Source organism: Leptonotus elevatus, chromosome 10 (genome assembly GCF_054856555.1).
Source record: "Leptonotus elevatus isolate MCC_2025b chromosome 10, RoL_Lele_1.0, whole genome shotgun sequence".
Classification (NCBI taxonomy): domain Eukaryota; kingdom Metazoa; phylum Chordata; class Actinopteri; order Syngnathiformes; family Syngnathidae; genus Leptonotus; species Leptonotus elevatus.
The window spans coordinates 23,173,890-23,185,503 of NC_141248.1; the positions used below are offsets into that span (position 1 = coordinate 23,173,890).

General features: G+C 40.4%; 1 protein-coding gene across 2 annotated transcripts in view; it reads right to left on the bottom strand.

Moving 5' to 3' along the window:
- cdh22 (cadherin 22) overlaps positions 1 to 2,283 on the bottom strand; it is a 209,059-nt gene extending 206,776 nt beyond the window's left edge. The window contains exon 1 of one of the 2 annotated variants that reach the window (XM_086086392.1): positions 2,237 to 2,283. The gene's annotated coding sequence lies outside the window, so the exon portion shown is untranslated. The remainder of the gene's footprint in view (positions 1 to 2,236) is intronic. The other variant, XM_086086391.1, reaches the window with a different exon arrangement.
- Between the last annotated feature and the right edge of the window lie 9,331 nt (positions 2,284 to 11,614).

The following is an 11,614-nucleotide window of genomic DNA, read 5'->3' on the forward strand; positions in this document are numbered from 1 at the left end:
TCTAGTCTTATGCAGTTACTATGTCATGTGTGATGGTGTATGATGATGATGCATTAGCCACTTTTAGTCTAGTCTTATAGTTACTATGCCCCTGATGATGTATGATGATGTATTAGCCACACTTTGTTTGTCTAGTCGTATGCAGTTACTATGTCCCTTATGGTGATAATGTATGATGATGATGTATTAGCCACTCTTAGTTTGAATAGTCTTATGCAGTTACAATGTCCCTCATAGTGATAATGTATGATGATGATGTATTAGCCACTCTTAGTTTGTCTAGTCTTATGCAGTTACTATATCCCTCATAGTGATAATGTATGATGATGATGTATTAGCCACTCTTAGTTTGTCTAGTCTTATGCAGTTACAATGTCCCTCATAGTGATAATGTGTGATGATGATGTATTAGCCACTCTTAGTTTGAATAGTCTTATGCAGTTACAATGTCCCTCATAGTGATAATGTATGATGATGATGTATTAGCCACTCTTAGTTTGAATAGTCTTATGCAGTTACAATGTCCCTCATAGTGATAATGTATGATGATGATGTATTAGCCACTCTTAGTTTGTCTAGTCTTATGCAGTTACTATATCCCTTATAATGATGATAATGTATGGTGATGTTAGCCAATCTTAGTTTGTCTAGCCGTATGCAGTTACTATGTCCGTTATGGTGATAATGTATGGTGATGTTAGCCACTCTTAGTTTGTCTAGTCATTTGCAGTTACTATGACCCTTATGATTGTATTGTACGATTAAGATATATTAGCCACTCTTAGTTTACCTAGTCTTATGCAGTTACTGGGGCCCTGCCCTTGTGCAGTTGCTATGTACCTATAGTGGTCACTCTTACAGTCATTCTTATTTTATCATATAGACCTTTATGCTGTATGTCTATAGAATTGTCATGACGTTGACATTTCTTAGCCATGGTTTCTCTCCGAATGTGGAGGTTTCCTATCCGTACTCTTCCATGCGTGCGTTTGAGGTTGCGTCCATGTATCCAGCCCTGCTCTCTTCATCAAGGTTTCTCATTCATGGTTTCTCAGATTTCGACGTCGTCTTTAACCCTTCGATTTGTAGTGGCATTTCCCAGTAGTTCCTTGTTTCCTTCTCTATTTCACACACTTGGCTGCTCCTTTGACCGACCAATATCAAGTCAACAGTACATTAACAACAATCAGCGATCCGCCATCTCACGCTGTATTACTCCCATTCCTCCTTCACTCTTTATTGTCTCATTAAACAGTGCGACGATATGACTCGGGGACGTCAGGCTCCTCAATTATGCCTTGCAAAGCGCAGCAAATAATTAAAGCTACAATCAGCGGTGTCACGTCATCTTGCAGGCGCTCGTAAATTAGAAGCTGATTGCAGAGTTCACGCTTGTCATGGCGGCGCGTAATTATTGTCAAGGAGGTATGTTAAAGTTGGGCTCGCACCCTATCTGCAAATTAGAGCACCAAAAAAAAAAAACATAAATGCCTGATAGGTATCAGGACATTGAGATGCACGGTTTGGTTCTCATTTTTAATTACATTGCCAGTTTGCACTCATTCGAACACCTTATCAGGCAAGAACCAATGTTTTTAACTTGGTGGGTGTTAAAACATGAACCAAACGTGCGTCTATAAAAAAATAAAAATAAAAATAAAAAAAAATATATATAATAATAATAATAATAATAAATAAATAAATAAATATATATATATATATATATATATATATTATATATATATAATACAAGTAGCTAAATTGTGTTGAATCTGCTGCTCTCATTCACTTGCATCTAAATAAAATTTGCTAGCTCCTGATTGGTTAGTGGTGGTCAGCTGATGAGTTGTCAGGAAGTGTTTGCGATGTAGCTGCGTCTGTGACGAGTAAATAGTGTTGTTCCAGAAGAAATCCTTCTCCATCCTGCTTCCTAATTTTCCTTCTCCATCCTGCTTCCTAATTTTATAGAGTGTTTCATCAACCACCAACGAACCCCCACGTCACACATCTATAAACTATAAAGCTAGATAGCTAGCTACTGTATAAACACAAAATGGTAAAAGTTTAGAGTGTGGAAGACGTGTGTGTTTACCACTTTTGAGGGAAATTGACTGTTGCTGACAAAATGGCTGCCCCCACAGCTACAAAAAAAAACATTTTACCCTAACTAACATTTTACGCAGAAAGACCAACGCGCTTCAGCATCTAGATTTTATCATTTTTAAGATGAACTCACCAACATCACACTTGCTGTCACTTCCACAAGCGGCAAGCGGGTGGCTTGTCATGTCGCCATTATACATTCCCCACTTCCTGTTTCTTCTTTGCACTTCCTGTCCCGCCATTTTGATAAACAACTGTTTCTGCCTAAGCATTTAGCTTCAGAAGGAGGCAAATAAAGTACATATGGGTAATTGGCAGCCAAGTTTGTCCGATGATGCCCATTTTATGAATTATCATGTGGTGCGACCAAAAGGAAATAACCAATTAGGGACTTTTATTTTGAAATACATTTAACTGCAAGAGTTTGTATCATCCACAAGCTAGTAAAGAACCCATAGGAGCAGCTATCTTGTTTGTATCTTGTCTCACATCTATGTAAAAAAAAAAGAAGAAAAAAAGTTACCCTTTTAGCAATTGGTATGTAGTGGTTATCTTTGTACATAATGTGGTATGACCTGAAAAAATTTATATTTAATTCAATAATACATATTTTCATTAGAATTTTACTTATGTGGCTAGCTAGCTTGTTTTGTTTAGATGGCTAACTTTGATTCAAGTAGCAAATATGTGGTGTGACCAACCACCGCTTTACATAAAAGATGTATAACCTAAATTATAGATCTCCTACATAGTAGAATAATTAAAAAATATATATATTATAATAATTATTGAATGTGTTTTAAAATAAATGAACTGTGCTAGGTCTGGTCAAATGCTTACATACATATATACTGTATGGCATTTAAAAGCTATATATTACTTGCTTTCATTCCTAAAAATCACGAGCGCACATAAACAAATTGTGTGTCAACCCCCATTATTTATGCTTTTGGACCTGAGTAAAACTATCCTGAGCCTAATAACATAGTGCATGAAGGTAGGGGAGGTTTCAACGAGCCATTCTTCATTTGAGTCACTCGGCTGACATGACAGCCTTTCCCGAGGTGGCGGCGGAATACTAAAATGAAAGTGAGGCGGCATGCAGCGGCGGTCTCCGTCACCTCCCCGGAGACGCCGCTCGCCTCTGCAAGTGGGGAGAAGCCGAGGCTTGGACTTTATTCATTGATCCCGCCCACTGTGGTAAAGAGCTTCAAATGGGCGGAATTACAGGATCAATAGTGTGATTAGCGGAGGCCTTGTAGCTGCTGCCTGTTGTTGGCAATCCTTTGTAGCTTGTACGATCCAACCCGACCCGAGAGACAGAGGCGGTGTTGCTCCTTCCTTTGTGAGGAAGATACTGTGGCTAGATGTTGGAGGGGTTAACAACCTACCATGTGGCCAGGGTTGGGAAGGTTACTTTTAAAATGGATTCCAAAAAAATGGTGTTAGTAACTTAATCCAAGTACCATAATATTAAAGTAATGTAACTTGATTACTTTGGATTACTCTAATAGTATGCTCATGAAGACAAAATAAAAATAAATATCACCACAGTATATATTCTATACAATGTGCCCCTGCTATTTGCGGGTGATAGGGACCCGGGCAGCCTACACATATAGAGGCTATAGTTAACCCTAACCCAGGTTGATTGATTGATTGATTGAAAGCCATATGCTGTTTTCGAACTGTCACTGAAAGCAACCACAACTCACAATTTAGACAGACAGACAGATAGACATATAGATAGATATAGTCATCCAATGAGGATGACGATGCGTGACATACTTTTATCCCAAGTTTAGCCGTGTATGATGTTCAAATAGTGAATTGGTGGGAGAAAGATTTGTTTGGAAGATGTAACTCACATTATGGTTGAAGGCTAGCCGGCTCGCTAGTAAGAAGCTACGTAGCGCGTAGCATGCCGCTGGATGCCGTCTTCAGCAAGACGAGTAAGTTCCAGTGAATACCGGTCGCCATTTCCTCCTCCCGTCCAAGAAGCTTTTTCAAACTGAGTGCTCTCTCTCTCTCCCTTTCATCGTAGAAATTGTAATCCCTCAAAGTAATCCCCATTTTTAATAAATGTATCTGTAATCTGATTACGTTTTTTCCTGTAACTGTAACGGAATAGTAAAAAACAAAATTGTAATCTGATTATGTAACGGCAGTACATTTATTCAGTTACTTCCCAAGCCTGCATGTGGCTCATGACAAAAAAGAGTTTGACAACCCTTTGTTGAAGTAAAACCACTTGCTGTTTCTGCGTCCATGTGACAGCCGCACCCGTGTAGCCTTCATGTTAGCGTCACCAAAGCGATACGAGTAAAGCCCCCCCCCCAATCGACGACACACCTGCATTTAGAAGCGAGGTCCACTAGTTGAATGTCATTACAGGAGCAAACTGGCAGGCGGCCCGCGGGACGAGAGGGACAATCGATGTTGCCAGTATCTTCGCCCTCCTAATCTCTGTCGCCCGAGCCAGCTCTGCTATCTGTAATAGATCTTGGGGGATTAAGGGCTCCCTTCCCGAGACACTCCCCTCTCGTCGCTGAAGACCAGCGGGGCGCCAGTCTTGCGGAACTGGGGCCGAGCCGGCGGGACAGGCAAGAAGCGGGATATTAGGAGAGGCGACAATGTGGCTCATGAAGCGGAGAAAAGGTGGGGTCAAAATAAAAAATAAAAATAAAAATAAAAGGGGGGGGGGGGGGCAAAGAAGGGAGACCATAGCGTGATGTGCAAAAGATGGCACATAGACAGGACACGTGGGAAGCAGGTAGGGGACGGGAGGAGGGAGAGGACGGAAAAGAGATGAACCGAGAGGAGGATAAGCAGCCGGGGGAAAGCCGAGAGCCCATGTAATTTCTGATTTCTCTAATCCTTCTGGCATTTATACTTTCAGCTGACAGATAATGAAAATGAAAAATGAAATGAAAAAGTTCCACTCACCGAACGCTGGCCACGGGATTTTCTTTTTTCTTCCTCTTTTTTTCTCTCTTTTGTAACGCTTGGTTGGGCCCGTGCGCTGAGCCAGCAAAACTCTGTAAATTATATAACCTCAGGTAGACAGATAGATAGAGAGCTAAATATATATACAGATCATACGGTAGCTAGCTAGCTAGCTTTATAGCTCGGTAGACCTTTAGATGTGTGACGTGGGGGTTTCGCTGGTGGTTAATGAAACACTCTATGAAATTAGGAAGCAGGATGGAGGAGGATTTCTTCTGGAACAACACTATTTTCGAGTCACAGACGCAGCTACATCGCAAACACTTCCTGACAACTCATCAGCTGACCAACGCTAACCAATCAGGAGCTAGCAAATTGTATTTAGAGGCAAGTGAATGAGAGCAGCAGATTCAACACAATTTAGCTACTTGTATTATATATATATATATATATATATATATATATATATACCAAAATATATAAATGTGTAAATTATAATTCTATAAGTAGTGTAAGTAAATATATATTTGAACAAATTAACTTAAATCTTACTCCTTTCTGAACCTTACAGATGTAAAGACGGACGGACGGACGTCAGACAGACATTTGTTTGTATACGAGTGGAGAACAAAAGCAAATGTTCACTTTTCGAAGCCTGAAGATACAAACACTGCTCTTTGCGCTGTTGTGTGCGCATCACAATTAAACCCGTCCAGGTCAGCAGGTCCTCCCCTCTGCTCTTGTTTTACCGAAAGCCGTGCTGCCCAGGGCCGGACTAATGCGTGCAATGAGCCTCGGGCGAGCAGACGGTAGAAGCAGAAGAGACGTGTACGCAGAAGCAGAATCAGCATGAAGTTTTGGTATGAAGCCCCCTTCCTGTGATGGGCATCTTCATGAATAAGGAAGGAAGCATTTGAATTATTGCCTTACGCAAACCTGATCTGCAGCTTTACACGATCCTCAACCGCATTGTCGCAAAAGATGCTGATTCAGGAAATGTATTACAGTATTTCACGGTCCTTACTTAGTTGCAGTTTTAGACATCATTTAAAACATCAACATTGTTCCTACATCCACTTTGGCACCATCTGGTGGCGTCAGCATAGCGTCCAGACCGCCGTAAAATATGAAGAAGAAAGAGTACTGCATAGAAGAAGCTCGGCTAATTGTAAGATTGTTTTGTAACTACTTTAGATTTGCAATATTGATCTTGTCATTTTCATGGCGGTGAATGACTTACTAGACATGTAACATTATGCTAAGGGTGCGAATTGCTTAGTACCTGGCGATTCGATCCGTATCACGATTCATAGATCCGATTCGATACCGATTAATGTCGATACGAATCTATACGTTGATTATTGCAATTTTTTTTAAACTCTAATTTAGAAAATACTCATCAATAAACTTGTACATGTACACTTAAAGATTTGTATGGAAATGTATTTATTTATCTAAAACTTCAGGCTTATAACTGTGATTTAACAATCTGTTTCATGTTTGAACAGCATTGAAATCAAATATGAAGACATAATGTTCCATTAATATAACATTCTTCTATGCTTAACATGTGAACCCTAAACCTAAGTAAGACGTTTTGTTGAATATTTGTTTAAACATCGATTCGGCCGCATATCGAATCGATACGAGAACTGTGCGCTGAAGTGTCGCGATATATTGCTAAATCGATTTTTTTTTTTAACACCCCGACATTATATAAACATTCACCATGACCAGTTGTGACTTATTTGTTTCTAGCAACAAGTCGCTTCTTAATCACGTAACGATGTCGGGATTCTGTGGCTCGACCCAACTCTTGTAAATGGGGTTCTGGTTTACAATTGTCAGGCCTTACAGTTTTCGGAGCAGACAGGAAAAATATTTCTTAATCCACCACAGAAAAATCACTCAGTATGTTTTTAAATAATACATTTACCCCATATTTTCTCTTTCAAGCACTTATTCTGTGAATAAAGTAAAAGGGAGTGTGACTCATGCACCTTCATCTTCAAAAATAAGAACTGTGGCCAAGAACTGTGTTTTGCTCTTGAACTTTTGAAGCTTTGACTTTGAAACTTTCAGTGCTGAAGAAAAACATGTCTACACTATTATCTGCACAATGATTTGTATCTGTGACTGCTTTGAGGTTGCTGTTGTGTGTTTCCCCTCCCCTTTAGAACAGCAATCGCAATGTAACTAGTGAATATCCAATAAAAAGAGAGGGAACGGCAAAGTGTGTCCAGAGCGCGATAGGAGACTGTACTACATCTCTTTCCGTGAAGAATTTAAACCTCTTGTCTGCCTTTCTGATTTGTTGTTTATTAAATGTTCTAGGTTGCCTGAACCTGACCGTTTTTTGTTGTTGTTGAGATGTTTGTTACAATCTGGCTTTTGCTTTGATCGGAAGTGCGGGAATTGGGATCAAAATCGTACCGATTATCGATGTGCGTAAACCCTGATTCAATTAGTTGGGTAGTTTTTACATGTCCACTAGCACGCTGGCACACAGAGCCAAGAGAGACTCAGATCAAATTTGGAACAGATTTCCCCCCCCCCCCAGTAGTTCAGCATTTAGAACAGTGGACGAGTGGTGATTCAGCTGTAGGAAATGGATGGATGGATGGATTTCTACGTTTTTAGGTCACATTGTTTTCCAAATAACATACTGTTAATTACAGCGCTTCACTTTTACATCGGAAATAGCGCGTAATTCCCGTGAGAACACATTATTATGCCGTGGATAAGATGCAGCCAAATAAAGATTACATGAATTATCAAATGAAGGGCAATTATCTAGCCATCAGCTCTCATCCGTCCTGATAGTATGACAGCAATTTTAATGAAGGCCGCTGAAACGCAAAGACTCGACGCTCAGCTCGAACCTAGCGCCGCCTTCTCGTGGCCAATGGATTGATGGCACCCAAATAAAACACCGCCACAAAACAAATGGCCGACACAGAGGGCGCATTGGGCTGCACACGTTCCACTGTTGGCGTGGCTGAACGTTGTTTGTTTTTCGCGACTGCCACAGTCCATTTGGTCTTTGTTTGATGGAGGGATGCCGTAATACATATTTATAATAATCACACATGGATGCTAATGGGAATAAACCACCTATGTCAAAGCATCCAGGCAGGGGGAGAGTAAAATGGATTAGCCTGGAGTGTTATTTCCCCCTTTGCGGGCCGTATTTCACTGTGAGCCAAAGCTGCTTGCCTATTATGCATAAAAACGCATATGGTGTTGTAAAAAAAAAAAAAAAAAAATTGGAGGGGTGGTGGGCCAGGCGCCGGTGGTTGGGTGGTAAATCCTGAGTTATGAAGCAGGAGCAGCGCTTGGCGGCCCGCTGCAGCAAAACAACTTAATGTCAGCCGCTAATCTAGTTTGCAGGTGTTCATGGGAGCTAAAGAACATTTCACACACGTTTATTCAAATGAGCTGAGCGTCATGCGCATAAAATACCATTACATGGACGCGGATTGAAGCTGAAAAACATCCATGCAAACCTGTGAAGAAGAAAAGTTCTTTGATTTGAGTTTAGGGACCAGACGAGACCCTGCTATGAATCGTGTAAACAACCTAGCTAACAATGTCTATAGTTTCCTATTTTAAGAACTTAAAGCATAGGATTTTAATAGAAACTTATACTTATGATAAGTAAACTATGATCCCTAAAACTGTTTGATATAACTTCAAACTATAAAAATGGAGTCCATATGCTAGCTGTTAGCCTAATTTCTTACGCTAACAAGCTAGGCTATATTCAGCTCCACCCCGACATACAAAGCTTGTCTCTCATTTGAGTTCTATCACTTCATTGTGCTTCTTTGGCGCCACTGTACTACTTTCCTATTAGACAGGACTTTGGCACCATCTTGTTGAATCTTCACAATGAAGCACACAAAAAGTTAAAAGTGAACTGCAATTACAACTTCCAGGCTTTGGGCAAAATATCCCATATTCTGATTGCTAGTTCGCTAACACACAGATTTTTGGAAAAAGGCAACTTGTTTATTTAACATTGATGGCTGCATCCTGACCTTCTATATCAGATAAAGAAATCGTGAACCGCAAAGAACGCCAACTTGCATAAGAATGTTTTAATATACACGCAAAGGCCTTGGCAAAATTTCAATAAGATGATTTTTCTTTACTGGTGGGAATCCCTGCTTTATTTCCTCACTTGTTCCAGACATGGCTTTAGATTTCCCACGCTGTCAAGCGCCTTTCGCTCACTCTGTGTTTTAGGCCTCCTTCAACCCTCATGCTGAGCCTGTTGTCTGGCCGCCTGCTGTCTTTTAAATATCAAGACATCTTTGCTGCGCTCGCCGGCGATAACGAGCCACCTTGACACGCCTTGTTACACGAGGTAACGCCTGCACAATGTCATGGACAATCATCTGTACATCTGCAATGGTGGACTTGGATCTTTTTTTTCGCAATGAGAACAACAGATGAATATTTTTGGTATAGCAAAGAAACAAATTTATCTAAATAAGGCAATTAAGAAAATATTCTCATTTGCAATCTGGCAGCAGGCAACAATAATAATAAAAACAAAAACTGTGCAATGTATACACACACACAAATTTTTTTTTTTTTTAAACAATGATAATGGGAGGGATGAGGTAGGTTGAAAAAAAGATTGTAAAAAAGTAATTAAAAAAATACTGTTTTGGGAGCTGGAACATAGAGTGTGGGTAGTGGTATGCATGGTGATCATTATTTGAGATGACAAATGATAGACGTGTATGCAAATTGCAGTTTAAGATACACTCTTATGGCTCATGTCGCCAATGAACATAGAAAGTGTCAAATTGTTAATATTTTCTTCCACTAATTTGCGTCCGTTACTTCTATAAAGGAGCTAATACTAAAAATAGTAGATTTTTTAATGTTTTGTTGTTGTTGTAATAAGCAGAATTATCCACTTGACGGCACAGTAGATGTAGTTTAATATTTTTAAAATGCTTAAAAATATAAACAACTGGGTAATCGCCTGATCACGTAAACAAGTCCTCGTGCATTATTCAAAACCCAAACATGGCTCATCGCACATGCCACCACTTAAAAGCCCTTTGCTTTGGATATTTTTGGTCAATCTGATATTTTTGTTCAATCGATGTGGCATGTTGAGAAGTTATCTGCGGCTTTATTTTGTAGCTCATGAATAAGCAAAAAAAAAAACTGATAGTAGAAAGTAATCACCCCTCACAGCTGACACAGTGCTAAATGTTTTATGTACATCTGTTTTTCTTCCTATTTCCATTTGATTAAAAATCAATTCATATTGAACATCGAGTCGGTCAAGTGCTGCTAGAAAGCTCCAGCGTTTTACGACGACTCTTCTTGTCCTCCGGCAAAGTATCAGGCTACCATCTTGCAACTTGTCATGTTTTTTTCCGTTGCATGAGGTATAGCACATTTGGGAACGAATCTGTCAGGTTTTTCCAGGGTTGAGCTGATGCAGGTTAGTGCTCCTAAACGTAATTCCATTGGACAAAAAAGGCAAGCAAGGTACTTGTTCAAATCAAAAAGTCCAACACATGATTCAAAGTACAAAGCAAAACTGGGTATAAACTCACTAAGGAAACCAGACATGGCTCAGCCAAACCAAGAAACACAGCGTGACAAGGACATGATATGAACAATGACCCAACAAAGACTGAAAAAAAGCAGGGGACTAAAGACAAGACACGCGTGGCTTTGGGAGCTGATTGGTTAAAGCTGGTTCTCAACCCCGATCCTCGAGTACCCTTATCCAGCCTGTTTTCCATCCCTCCCACATCCAACACAGCTGAGGACCATTATCAGCTTGCTAATTAGCTGATCGTTTGACACACCTGTGTTGGCTGTGGGAGACATGGAAAACAGGCTAGGTAGGGGTACTCGAAGGACCGCGGTTGAGAACCACTGGGATAACGCAAGGGACCGGGGTTGACGAGCATAACGCGTGACGAGACAGACAATGACAAAAAGAACACGAGAAACACGTGACAACTCAAATCTAACCAAAATCTCTGAATTCACTTTACACAGTTCTTCGATCGTTATCAGATGCTAATGGTGTTAGCTAATGCTAATCCGTTGACATCATAGAACTTTCTTCAAAGTGGTCACTTGAAAGTGGCGACTCTTCGTCCAGCCTAGCTTACAAATCATGGGCGGAGACACTGGGCATAGACGCTGCCATTATGTCAGTTAGCTAAATGGTGACATCACAGTTCAGCACAAATTCACTAAAAGCTCATTCACACATTTTTGGAAAAAGTACATCTTTTTTTCATTTGCCTCGTTTTAGGCACCCCAGGCAAAATTTCCATTTGTATCCTATGCAGTTTTTGTCTTATACTGTATGTACTGACTCCTGTGCTTCCCCTCTCCTGTTTGCGTGTAGCACTGCAAAGCTAGCTGCATTGCAGCTCCAGCAATAATACGTGTTTAGGCCATCCGACATGATGGACGAGACCGTCCACCTCGTAGGATATTGCCATTTTTCCACGGCGGCTCCCTCCGTGCTGCTGTCTCTCAGGCCGGCGCTTAAACACTATAAACACGCTATAAA